Source organism: Camponotus floridanus, unplaced genomic scaffold, assembly GCF_003227725.1.
Source record: "Camponotus floridanus strain SB8 unplaced genomic scaffold, Cflo_v7.5 scaffold12, whole genome shotgun sequence".
Lineage (NCBI taxonomy): Eukaryota > Metazoa > Arthropoda > Insecta > Hymenoptera > Formicidae > Camponotus > Camponotus floridanus.
In genome coordinates, this window is record NW_020229237.1 from 575,115 (window position 1) to 589,633 (window position 14,519).

The following is a 14,519-nucleotide window of genomic DNA, read 5'->3' on the forward strand; positions in this document are numbered from 1 at the left end:
CGCGAAATTGAAAATTGTCGAACAAATAATATATTTTCACGCGTGTCAGTTTGCATTTTTCCTATTTTTATTAAAATGGTTATTGGGAAATATTCGCTCGCGGGGGATATCGTTTCGTTGGTTATACGGCAGCAATTGACGTCGAAATAAAAGCTAATCTAAAGAACAACACGAGCACGATAAAATTGAAACGATATGTTTTAATAACTGCGTTTAATTGATTTCGTGAAAGAAAGAAAAAGCACTACAACTGTTTTTCATCTCAAGAATAATTCTTTCGTTAATGATTTAAATAATTACTCAGCTGGAAAGATAACGATTCATTACAATATAATACGCTGCTTTGCATATCAAACAGATGTGTTCAATACAAGCATTAATGGAAAATGAAGCAAAATATAAACGTATAATATAAAGAGACAAGTAAATTTAATCAAAGATAAACTACCAGAGAAATATAGTAGCATCTCATATTTTTCTTTGTAGACTTTTCTCTTTTTCGACTAATAATCCTCTTTGTATATAATGTTCGTCATTGATTTAAAAATCATCCGCGTCAACGTGTTACTTTTTTTCCGGTCCGCTCTATCCTATCGGAAACAGACCGGACGAGTTTCCGCTTTCGTTCTCACATTTGCTTTCCGGGAGAAAAAATGTTTTTCCGATCGTTCGGAGTTGAAGACGATGACGAGTGCGACGGGAAAATGAATAAGCCTAACGGAAATGTTTCAAAAACTTTCAAAGCCCCTAAAATATTTCTGACAGAACGTTAAATTCAGTTTACAGATATGTTGCGAATATTCACGAAGCGGCACGACAACGAAAACGCAAATCCGCCAACGACTTTAATCTCTCTGTCGTACTTTTGCTATTAGTCGAGTAGACGGGATATAACGTATATGATAGCTCTTTGCGAATATTATTATTATTATAATCCGACAGTTAGAGCCGGATTCATCTCAACGAAATGCACAGATCGCTTCGTTCCAATATAGAGTTCATTCTTGTTTAAGCAAGATAAATTAGTGACATTTCATTAGAGAATTAATATAAATATTTATTAACTTAAAATCTTTAAACTTTAATTTTACAGTCTAAAATAATAACGAAAGTTCACCCCGCGAGAGAATTTGGTTGAAAAAATAACGTTTATAATTTATTGTAATTTAAGATTAAAACTCCATCTAAAATGAACTGAGGAATAAAGTTTCGCAAATTATTTGCAGCTATTCATTTATAATTTAATTATTCTTTAAACGTCGCTATTATATTTGTTTCTAATCTAAAATGTTAATTGACACACTTTATTGAACACATACTAGAAAACTCACTTGTATACGAGATAGATATAAATCAAGAATGCAAACAAGTGTGGTAAATTTTGTTAGTTTCTTCGGAGTTTAAAGCTCATAAAACTGATCGTATGGAAATAAGTGTATCATCGTGTATTACCTCAAACGAGCGAACGATCGCATCTGTCCCATTGCAGTCGCGTTAACGGAGTTAAATCGCGACTAAAATGCGAGGGCAATTGCGAGAAAACGCAATCTCGTAAAAAGATTTCGACTTTATTTCGACAGAAGAAACTTGTCTCGGGAAGATTTGCGGTTTCATTTAAAATGCAGCTCCATTTGCAAGTCCTATAATCTAATCGTTCGTAATAAAATTACAGATTCAATAATCGCGAAAATACTGCAGAAATAATGAATTATTGCCCGTTATTCGATAAATTGCTCATACCAATCGCGAATAAAATCATTGAAACTATTGTCGCATGATTACAACGCGCGTGCGTTGCTGTGGTGCGTTAATGCCCCCTTATAATTCGATGCGACTCGCGCAACGGCAAACAATGTTAATGTATTTTTGTTTCCATCAGCCGGCAAACGAAAACATTAGATTTATACCCGCCATATTTGTAGCCGACGCGCGACACAGATTTTCCAGTTGCTCCGTGTGTTTATCCTGTATTCTAGGCGGATAAATATTTATCGTAGCTATATTTTTCATCGCATACACTCGCGCGTTCGGCGAAAGCTTCACCCGCGGCACCGGAGATGCGCCTGGTTACGCCTGGATCAGCGCACTTCGATTTTAATCCCGTTGCCGTACGAAGCCAAAACCGATGCGCATAACATAGATAATACTGCTGCGAATTATTGATAGATATATACAAACACGCGTACGCAGACAGACACGTATACATGCATATGTATGCGCGCATATACGCGCTACCATTACATCTCCCTCCGCCTCTCCCCCGCCCACCTCCTCCATTGCGTAGCGTGGGAATCGTAGCATGGTTATTGATTGCCGTGCATCGGCTCCAAATTTATTAGCAGGAGACATACCGATCGCCGCGCTAATAAATAGAATTTCGGATAATGACTCGCGAGCGTAATCGTAATGTTTAATAGCGCGCGTATGTATCGATGGTATATCCGATAGCCCGCGCGCGCTACAACGCATCTAATAGGGGACACACGTGTCTACGTTATACGCGTATACAACGAGACTGCAAGAAAAGATCAATACGAAGTGCACTCCGCGCAGTTCGTGTTTCGGCATTGGCGTAGAGCGGCGCGAAAGGTACTCGTACTAGCGTAAAAAGCAACCTCGCACTGAGAAAAATCGTTCGATTGTACAAACAAGACGTATATGATTGAAGGCATTTTGGTTAAATCAAACAAGAATTTCTAGTTATCATGATAAGACTCAATTTTTTATAACTAGAATGTTTAATAGATTTTACTATAAAGATTTGGTTAGTATTTTCTGGTTGGATCTATAAAATTTCTTATTACATTTCTAGTACATTAATTTCTTTGCTTCCTCTCTTAACTTAACTCGTATTCAATATTTGCCATGAAATGTATATAAAGAACTAGTATTAACATTAAATCCAAAGTATATTGTTTTCTCTTATGAGCAGTAGTGCCAGAAAGAGGACGCTAGCTCTCTGATTGTGTGTGTTTGAGCTGCATCCTCTTCTTACATCACTGTTTATCAGTTGAATTTCTAACAAACTGAATTTAAAATAATTTATTCAATAATCTTGTTGGAATTCAGAATATTAAACAGACTTTTGAGATTAGATGGAAAAAATTTTAGACTTGATGCTGGCGAGTTTAGTATTATTAACCAGAAAATTTGGTAAATTTAACAGGAGGAAATTAATCAGATTCATCTGGTAATTCCTACAAGAATTCTGGTTCGTCCATTTTCCAACAGACATACTGGTTGAATCTATCAGAATTCTAATTAATGCAACCAGATTTTTTTCTCAATGCGGCAAAGATTAATTCGAGCATTCTGCAATACTTGACAAGTTTTACCATTAATGTCTTAATTATTCCCCGATATTCAAACAATTTGAAATTTGATAAAATTATACAATGTTTGAGTTTGATTTTTCTCCTCTCGTTTCAACGTTTAATTAATTTTCGCAAAATACAGTTGAAAATAGGCGAGTCGGTTTCATTAGTACTTGCAATTCAAATTTAAATCGATCAATTTCATTCTTTCCGATGCATTATGTTATCGAGACGTGCCTGATTTCCGAGTCATTCACGGGGAAGGGAAAAAAAACGAGTTCGCCCGTTTCTTGAACTCGACGAGACCGATTCGCCGACGCGAAAGAAATCGTGACGCTATGTGTGCTCGCAAACACAGCCGTGCGGACTTCGACCTCAAAAAGTATCCCAGCGCTATCAAAGTAGTCACGCGATTTCTTCGTTCGCGGCTATCGAAAATGCATTTACACTGTGATTCGCGCCCTCGCCGTTGCATCGCATCAACGGCACGGCACGGCAGGGCACGCATCGCGTTCGCGTTCGCTTCCAAAACGATCCCATTTGTCGTTGTCTCGAAAGACGAAGTCGGTCTGACAGCGCGAGCGTGCGAGACGTCGCGAGACATCCAATTGATTAAAAACTGTAATTACCGAGCCGAGATTCGAAAGCGCGCATTATTTCGGCGGTGATGTAAAGGGCACGTCAACGTGTGATTGATCGAAACAGCGTAATTGCAGAGCGGCCGAAGTGCAACGCTCGGCCGTCGACGAAAAGCATGCGAATGCATGCGCAAACTCGGACACGGAAAGCGCGCGTTATTACTTTATCCCGAATCGATCTGTCGTTTTAATTGCGAAATCGACTAGAGATGCTCGATTAATTAAAGCGCGCTCTATTTAATATTCGCGTATATTCGATCTTAATTCGCACGATTCTATATTAAGTTTGTTCGCGTGAAGCGACAAAATTATTTCTCATGTTTCTTTAAACGCTATTTAGTGCGCCGGAAAATAAATAGGGAGGGAAACGCGAGATGAGAATATGGAGTAAAATGGAAAGAATATGGCGCGGATGAGACCAAGTATTTTCGGTAAATAAGAATCGAAAAAGCTCGCGTTGGTATTTGCTAAATTGGTTTCTCTGACGCAAACATTCGATTCTCTCGGTTCAATTAATACTTCGAGACATGTAGCGTCGAGGAAAGAAGAGGCGAGTGGAAAGGGAGAAGCGAGGACAAGGATCCGCTATCCGTCGACGAAACGCGCGGAAAAAGGAAAAAGCCGCAAGAACGGAGCTCGAAAGAATGGCGTAACGATTCGTATAAATTACGAAACGGGGGGAGGTGTGCCTGGCGCGTCTCTCTCTCTCTCCCTCTCTGTTTCCTCTCGCGTTTACATCTCGCGTATTTTATGGGTCAGCCAAATCGACGAAAACCGAGCGATCGAGCTCGAAAACGACCATCATCTAGAAACGAGGTCGTAGTATTTTTCCGACACGCCGATGAAAAACGTCCGAAAAACTGCTTACCGCAAAGCCAGTTTCACCGTTGGTGGATCCACGTACCGCGCATTCGTTAAATTAGCTTCTTCGAGCGGGTCATCCCTACGAGCTCTATATTAATGTAAGAGGATAAGATAGAGGACAGCGAACGATGGTCACTTGCGCTTTAAAGTCCGCAGGTTCGGCCCCTCGACCGGCATACAATCCGGCCGCAAAAAGACTCCTTTTCGTCGTTTTTGCGACGACGAACGATGAGATACAAGCGCCTCTTCCTTCTTCCGTTCCCTCTTTGCCGCCTTTCTCTCTCGCCCTTCGGCTTTAACCGCTATCTCCTTCCCTACTTTGCATTTCCACGATTTTTCTTTTTACTCGCCGCGATGGAGAGGCTGATAAATGGCGCAAATAAACAAAACGAGACGCGCGAGGACGGAGAAGGCACGGCGACGAAGACGTGGGAAAAATCGCGAGATTGTAGCGCGAATGGTAAAAAACTTCTTGGCGAAAGTAGCACGTACTCTCGTCGCGCGCGTTCCTATCAGCCCGCCCGATGACACAAAACGAGGATAATATATCTTACATAATTACCACATAATTACGACTGGCTGGATATTACGCACCGAATGTAGACCCGGGGATTAAACGTCCCCCTAGGGTGTCACCTCGCTAGCGGTCGCCGCAACCTTTTAGCCCCGCTGCTAATTTAAATCTCGGCGAGTGGGTTAATTCGCACGATGCGAGCTACGTGCATGTAATTTGCGATTCGCGAAATTGCAAATTAAACGAATCAAGCTCTCGGATTTTTTGGGTCGAGAAAGAAGGGAAGAGAGAGAGAGAAACCACGTACATTCCTACGAGCGTAATCACGATGCGCGATAATGCTTTATCGCCGCGCGAGCTCGCGCGTGCTCGTCGTCTTCTCCTTCCGGATAATCGCGTTAACGTACACAGTCTGGCCTCGAGCGGATAAGTTGAAAGTTTCGCATTGTCCTTGGCGCGAAAGACGGAAATACTCCGGAGCGAAGATTCTTTCGTCCGGAATAAGAATGACTTTTCACCGAGATATCTCTTTCCCGACTTCCTTCATGAGTTATCGCTCCGTGTGAGATTGCGCGTCTCCTGTAACTTTGCGAACGGAGTAACAACGCAAATTTAATCGTGTCCAATGAGAGATTCCAACTCTGGGTTACCCGGGTACTGAAATTAAAAGAGAACCAGGAGGGAATGAGTTTCATTGCGATGAAGTAGTAGGAAGCAACGGCAAATATTAACCGTGAGCTAAATAAATCTTTTCTACCTTGTTAACGAGAGAGAGAACGGTCTCGGAAGATATCATCGTGAAATTATAATTTTAATCCGATATAGAACAGGGCTACTATGTACTTGGCACATCCGACTCGTCACGTGACACGTATCGAGTTACTCGGAACCTTAACTCGCGGTAACAAGTTAAGGTCGTAATTCAATCGCGTTTCCGCACGAGAGGCGCGGCGACGACGATCGTGTCGGGCAAGCAGATTCGAGATAAAGCCACATATATATATATATATATATAATATCGATCGCGTTGATGGTCAAGACCAGACAGCCGGCGAAGGCGCCGTTTGTCACAGTGTGCGATCAATCTTCATCATCGTTCCGTGCTCGGGAAAGAAAAATTCACGACGCGGGACTAGCTGGCCATAATCATAACCGCAGCCTCGTTATCCGGCGAACGGGAATCTGGCGAAAGGGGATCGAATCAAGGGGCGCGAATCTAATAGTGACGAGTCGAGAGAAATGTCACGCAAACTTACGACGTAAACACTGACGGACTATTTGCCGGACTTGGCGATAAAATCCGCGGAGGTTCTCTTGTAACCCCGCGTTCCTCGAGGCGCGTTGCCTGGGTAAAATTGGATAAAATTTATTGGCTTGACGCTCCGAAGAAATTCCCCGGGAGTGTTGTGCCAGATAAAAAACTTGAAACATATTTATTCCTGCCTCGTGCTGCAGATCCGCGCTTGCTCCGTTCAAATGGATGCGCTTTTATAAATGAAATATTGTTACGAATACAATTAATTGAGTTTACATTTCGAAAGAGTTGCCTTTAATGTCGCATCTGATGAAAGAAAGTTCGAAAGTGTATTTTCATGCTGGTGTATTCAGCTATTCCGTCTTATATAATTGATGGTAATACATTAAAATAATTTTGTTGTTGTTGTATGTAATACTTTGTATAAAAATATAAAATGATTTAAAGATTCTTCCTTTAAGTTAAAATGATTTTTGAAATGGAATATTTTTTATATTTAACATTTTTCTATATAAAATACAATCGCAGCCAGAATTTATTCTTCGTAAACATTAATTCTCGTGCGCAATAAATGCAATTCTGCGAATAAGAAATATATACAAGTTATGATTTCCAATATACGTGAAAAGCAAAGTCACGGCTGTGAAATTTTCTAAAGAAAACGTTTTGCTGATTCCTCGTCGGAAATCTGGAAAAATGTCAATGCCACTTCACGAGAAAGGCATTTTCATACCTTTACAAACCCGCGTCGAATTGTAAAGCTCGCAAGAGTTCCAAGTACGGAAAATAGCGCTCGCGAGAATTCTTTTTCTCACGATAACGCGCAGCGTGCGCTCCACTTCATTATTTAAATCGGATTAGCCAAATTTCATAACCGCGTATATAACGAAACGTCGCTTTTCGCTCGACGACGAAAGAGAAATTTGAGAGATATTCCGTACTATCGCGAACCGATCGACCGAACGCAAAGTCAATCGAGAGGTCGCGATGTAGAGGGAAAGAGGTGTCAAACAGCCTTCTCCACCCAAGTTACGACGCGAGCTCCCAGCGTTAAATCGACACTCGAGCCCTCGCTTTAACGTAATATAAGCTCTTGAAAGTGAATACTGCGCTCGACAAGGCAACCAAACCCACCGCAGACCAAGCGCGCCGAATTCGCTAAATATTTTTCTATTCCACAACTGTCGATTACGCAACTATTTTATCGTCGCGCGTTTAATTGCTCCGCTCCACTATCCGTGTCAAGAGTGCGGTGTATATTTTGTCTATCATAGCGTAAAATAACTGTAAATAAAAATGAGAGTACGCGAAACAAAGTGCCGGCAAAATAAAACGAAAATTCTACCAGCACATCGTGTTTGAGTATCTCCCAAAATTTGTTGGAAAAGTCATCTGTTAGAGAACGAAAAAGTTATGGTCGCTCTTTCCTTCGCGATTAAACGTAGGACTAATGAATTCGCATTCGCAACTATCACGTTTGCCCGAACGAGATTTTACATATGATGATGTTACGTCGTCAGAAACACATCCATAGTACGATATTGTAGATCCAGGAATCCTCACAGGTGCTATTACAGCGGCCGTAATGAAAATTGCCGAGAACTTTTTCGGGAATCGTTAAAGCTCGCCCGGAGCGACGTAAAGGGATGGAAATAAATACGAGCGTTAAGCGCGAAGGAGAAAAGATAAGCTTTTCCTCTCACGACAAAGGGAGGAGGGCGAAATGGGATTTTTCATGCCCGCTCACCGCGCTGACCCACATCTTTCGCGAAGCGCAACCGAGCGAAAAGTTTTCGCGGCGTGAGATGGAGCCGCGATAAATCGAAAGTTTATAAAAACCGTGTCACGCGATTCCTTCTTCTGCTCCGCCCACTAGGTAAATATCGACGGTTTACTCATGAACTCCCTGAGATTTTACAGGCGCTACCTGTGAATGAGAAAACGTGCGCCCGATCGCGGCTTCGGATCGTCATAGATACGGAATCACCGGCAGAGAGCTAATATTTCTTCCGGAAAGCTTTCGCGCACTTGCCGTGGGCAAAATAATGTTTCCCGTGGCATGAAAATCATAACTCTCCGGTAGGTACGCTCGTTGAACGAGCGGGTTCGATCGAACGCGCTACAAAGTCGAATGGACTTTTATTGCTTGTCGAACGCAGTATGACAAAATGTTACTCGTCAAACGAGCGGATGTCACAAACCAAGTTTGATCCAATATTGGAAGGCTAGATTAACGTGGCCTAAAGTTTAGAACCGTTAAATAAATTTTTTTACCATTAATGTGCAATTAAAAAAAATGTGTTTTTGTACAACGATCGATCAACATGTGCAATAATATCGTAAATTACAAATTGACTACCTACTCTTTTACATTTCCAATTTTCTCCAACAAATGTAAATGTATATTTAAAGTTCTCAACATACATCTTTTTCTATATCAAACGAAAGTTTTTTAAGAAAAAATAAAACAAGTGAGAGAATTATTTTTGTAAAAAAAATCTCCCTCGAAAGAGTTCATTTTTGCTGCAATTTTCCAACCTCTAACGTTTGATTAAAATTTTATTAAAATATTGCTCATGTTTTCTCTTCTCAGCACCTCATATATTTAAATTTTAATTTAAAATAACGTGTGTTTCGTGACATGTGCACTTGAGTTAGAGTCGATAATTCCTATCTGAGTAGGTCTTAAAAGTAGAACATGCATTTAAAATGTAACATACTTTTCTAAGAGACCATTAAATAAGGAAAATGAGAAGTGATTCAATTGGTTTTTTATTTTATAATTCATTTAATGTCTGAAAAATCTTTATTTGTCGGAAATCGATGATAAAATCGTCATAAAAAGATATAAAAAAGATCTACCATAAAAATATGATTTTAAAACAGTCGCACTCATCCGCTATCAATCTATTATGTCAAATATAACGATGAATAAGGAAAAAAAATAAGCGAATAACGGAGGATATAAAACGCGATTGTTGAAATGCCGACATCAAAGGAGCGTTTGATAAGGAAGGTCAAGAACGAGGGAAAAAGACGGAAAACGACAGGTACGAGCGGACACAACGACAGGCCATCGATACACGCGTGTTAGATGGGAAAGGTATACCATAAAGACGTTTACACCGTCGTGATTCACTTTAAAGAGGCCGTACCGCTCTCGATATTGTACACGTCGCGACGTACTAGCTACCATTGGTCGTGTCGGAGTAAAGATCGCCGTTGGATCTCAAAGTGCGAGCGGTGGCATAAAATAAAACAGACCTCTCTGTTTGATCGGTGCGATCGATATCCTGTTTGCCTCCAGAATTTACCGGCGAGCAACACAAATTCGGAGGAATTCTATGGCGAAGAAATACGATCACGGCATATTGACGACGCACGCTATGCATTACAAGATGGAAAACCCCGAGTATTTCGTACAAGCGAGATAGGGAGGGTATTTATTTTACAGACATAGGATATTTTACAGCATACTATTTATGAAACGATAAATAACGTTCCCCTCGAATTTTTGTACTTACACGCGAGATTCTGTTGGTTCGGTACATAAGAACGAAATACATTCGTGCGATGAATATTATTTTGCAAAAGGACCAAGTTGCGGCAGTTGAAGCAATTCAAGCACACATTCCAGGCATATATATTGGAGATTCAACTTTCGAGGATTCGAGCAGGTAGAGGGAAAAGAATGAACCTACTTACGAAGAAAAATATTATTTCTGTCCCTCGATAAAATTTTTTTCTCCTCTTTTACGTGAGATTGTTGGCGAAATATAACGCAAAATATTTCTCGCAGAATTACGTGTGATTATTCATATTGCATAATTATATGGGACACAAATTTTAATTTAAAAAACTGAATAAATTTGTTGAATGCTAAATTAATTCGTTTAACTTTTCGCGTTGAAATAAATTTAATATACATACTAATACTATTCTGCAAAAATGCCGCTAAGCTACAATGGAATACGACCGTCGTCGTCATGAGTTTCAAGATGAAAATACAATATTAAACTGAGAGGAAGAGATATTTCGCGCGCGCGCGCGGATGAAGGAAAATATCATTTCAAAGCTGCGAAAGATGTGACAGCATTTCGAATAAGATTAAGAAGCTGTCGAGTCAATATCGATAAAAATATCGCGTTCGCGCGAAAGAGAGAGGCAAGGAGAAAAAAACGTTGCATGTAAGAAGCCTACACAGTCAAGTTGCATCGGCACTTCACTCTATTGCAGGCAGAAGCAGGTGCAGAGCGAGGAGAGTCCCTTACGAAAAGGATGTGGCCTATTTTCGTCACGACGTTTCTCGACGGTTCTTAAGAGTTATTCTTGAAGCCGCGTCGAGCTCATGATAATTAAGACCCCGAGTACGAAAGCAACGCGTCACGAACGAGAGCGTAAGAAACAATGTTCGTCATTCGTTCTATATTTTTGGCTCCAGTGTCAAATTCTGAAAATTTCAATAAAAGCTTTATGGTTCTTCGTCATCGTGACACGATTCGGGGATTACGCCATTTATTCTCGAATTATAGATAATCGGCTATATATAATAAAATGAACGTATTTTGACAAATATGATTCATCATATTTGTGATATTTATGGTAAGAAATTTTCCAACTACTCGGCATTCGCATTCAATGAAGTTTTCAATTAAGGCTTGACAAGTTATATTTGATATTAAATATTAAAAGATTTTGGCCAATTAATATCGAGAAAGCACATTTTTTTCCATCGATCTAACAATCTATAAAGTTTCATGTCGGTCAAATTAGCGCGAGAGTCTCATGTTGAAAATTCACAAAATGAGCTTTGCTTTAATCTAGCGAATAGTATATAATGCTTCAGGTTGCCCGCGGTGGGTATTTATTTTTAAGGAACACCCCGTAATTGCTTAGTAAACTAATCTAAGTCCGACGTATTGTGAGAATTTTTACGTTCAAGTAGAGTAGGTGAATGAAGTTTCGAAGCGAGCTTCGTCTGTTTACACGTGACTCACGTAAATCGGATAGTGCCGCGCCAAGTCTCGGGCAAGTTTTCGCGAATGGGCGGAGGACTAGTTGAAGTTTGTAAAACTATCACACTCTCATCGACCCGCGTACGTGTTGCGTTCTACGTGCGCGCAAACGTATTCGCTTTAGTGCACGCGATGTAGAGAGCGTGGCGTCGCGTATACTTTACTCATTTGTGTGTGTATATATGTGCGCAGCTCGCGCGCGGGCGCGCTACATTTATACAAATAAACTATTATATACTATTCACGTAAATATGTATCTACGCATATACACCCTTATACATGTACGTCGTTCCTGGCGATTCATACGGGCATGTGAATACCTACTTGTTAAGCGTACGTACGCCAGCGTGAAGCTCCCGTATATGCTCCGAATACGCATTTGACTACTTCGTGTTTGTCAATATCGCCACCGTATCTTGGTACGCGTGCATACATATGCCTCAATGTATACACGTCGCGTATGAGAAAGCATCCTCCTACTGTGTTCAAGTTCTGTCACCGAACCCGTGATCTTTTCGCAAATGTTGCCATATAATACTATAACTTTGTACAAAATATCATTTCCGCCAAACATATGCGAATATCGATATTCTTCATATTAAAAATAAAAGATATATGTACGTTGACAAGAATTTGCATTTTATGATGCAAGAATTTTTTTTTTTTTTTTTTCCAGAGAATAAATATGTGAATCATAAATGCGGTTTGAACGACATGTGACAACAATTATTTATCAAAGTATACAACTTTTACAACTACCCTAATCAGTTATAACCACTCATTTAAAAGGATGTTTTGTATGTACAATTTCACCAAAAAGTAGCTGAAAATCAATATTGACGAATATCCACTTTGGTGTATTTTGAGTATGAGAAATTGTGTGGAATATTACAATTTGATCTTAGTGCAGAGATGTATTTTTTAATATTTATCGCGTTTTTACTGAAATATTCCGAATTTTGTTAATCGAAATGACTCACTTTGGCAGAGAATTTCGCTTTGCAACTAACTTCATTAAATTATATTTAATATCTTTTTAACAAGTTAGTACTTGTATAATATTATTCGACCAAATATTTCCTCTGTATCTAAACTTTTGCAAATTTTAAACAAATTCTGAATATTATTTCCAGTGTTTTTGTCATTTGAATCGACGTGGTTATACGTTTCCCATAAGAACACATGTTAATTCGTGCAAATAAAAATCCTTACAACTTGTGAACGCTTTAGTGAATCGATTTAAAAATTGTACCGAAGATTCTAAATATATGTAAGGACATTCTGTACAATTTTCATTAAATTCTCAATATTTTGAAAATAGGTACCAAACATCCTTAACATCTTAAGCTACGCGTTCTATTCATATGCTTCTGCTATTAACACTTGACACGATAGACTATTGTCCTTGTCTTATATGTCCGGGATATAGAAACGCGTTCCCTTATCTCTGTTCGTACAAGCCCTTCGGCTTGGATAAGTGTACGTATCGATGCGCGTACGCGTATGTGTGACGGGAGGGCAAAGTTCCGCCAGGGATAATATCGGGCCCGATAAAGGAACATCCGCGTGTTCTCCCGAGGGACACTGCGCCACCGTGCAGCGGAAACGCTTCCGGAATACAGAACACGATGCTCACGGCCGTGACGGCGCGGAATCCGTATAGATCGTCGATGAATTCCTAAACGAGCCTCGTCGATTCGCGTGGGCGAGAAAGCGAAAAATCGCGGAAACGTTTCGTGTCCGACGAACGTTGAGTCGAAAAAGCTACATCGGCCACGGGAATCCCGACTTGCATCGATCGCAACGCGCGCGTCTCTTCCGAGAAGGAATCAATCATCAAAATTGCATGTATTTTCACTGCCCTTCTGGCTCTTTCTCGGCCTTGAACCGAGCTTTAATATTTATGTGAAAAACAATTACGGTTATTTTGCGCAAAAAATATCGTACTTGATAAATACAGAATAAGTGAAAACATTTTTAAATGTTATATTTGTTGGGTGTTCATTAAAAGGTATAAATATCACACTCATATGTACATGCAGATGAAAACTGAAGCTTTAAAATCATTTATGCAAAAAACATCAAAATAGTAATTAACCTTTTCAAGTCACAAAAATAATAAAAATTAAATAACTTTGCTTGCCTCCTTGCGAACGAAAGAGATGGTTGGAAATTATTATTTTTAGAATGAGTGATCTCGGTCATACGTATATCTCCGGAGGAACGAATGAACGTTGACAATAAAAATCGTCGAGCTTTTAGAGAAATGCGGTATAAAGAGAGATAGCGAGAAAATGAGAGTAGGATAATGAAATGAAATGAATGGAAAATGCAAAAATGTTACGTTATAGAGAAACATAACGGTACAAAATTTTTTAATAAATGTCCAGAGGGAGATACGAGATATATGGAAAATAGATTTAATAATAATAATAATAATTAAACAAGAAAAAAAAAACATTTATTAATTACAAATCGAAACACGTATTTTATTATATTTGTTCCGTGGATTCTAAATTTCGTTGATCAACAGGATTTGCAGATAAAATTTACCCGAAATATTTGCTAACATCACTTAACTTTATGCAACTGTAATTTGCTATTTAATAACTTTCTGTACGTACAGCCGAAACGCAATCAGTTGGGTACATTTAGTTTATGTTGAAATTTATGACAATTTTATCTCTTATATATTTCTGTTATGTTTTCATTTACGCCATATAAGCATCGTATCAATCATATTGGAATCGATGTAATTGAAGTAGAGCGATTGGAAAATTGCGCAAATTTAAAAGCATTATTAAAAATACTTGATTAAAAACATGTATTTATTTAAACAATAAAGGCGTTACATTAGCGTTAATCGTGAAAACGCAGTTCACCGCAAATGCCATTTTCTTTATCTTTTATCCAGTCACG

General features: G+C 39.4%; 1 protein-coding gene across 4 annotated transcripts in view; it reads right to left on the reverse strand.

Moving 5' to 3' along the window:
* The window catches only part of LOC105255014 (semaphorin-1A), a 214,313-nt gene that overhangs the window by 76,982 nt on the left and 122,812 nt on the right, over nt 1-14,519 (reverse strand). The window lies entirely within an intron of this gene.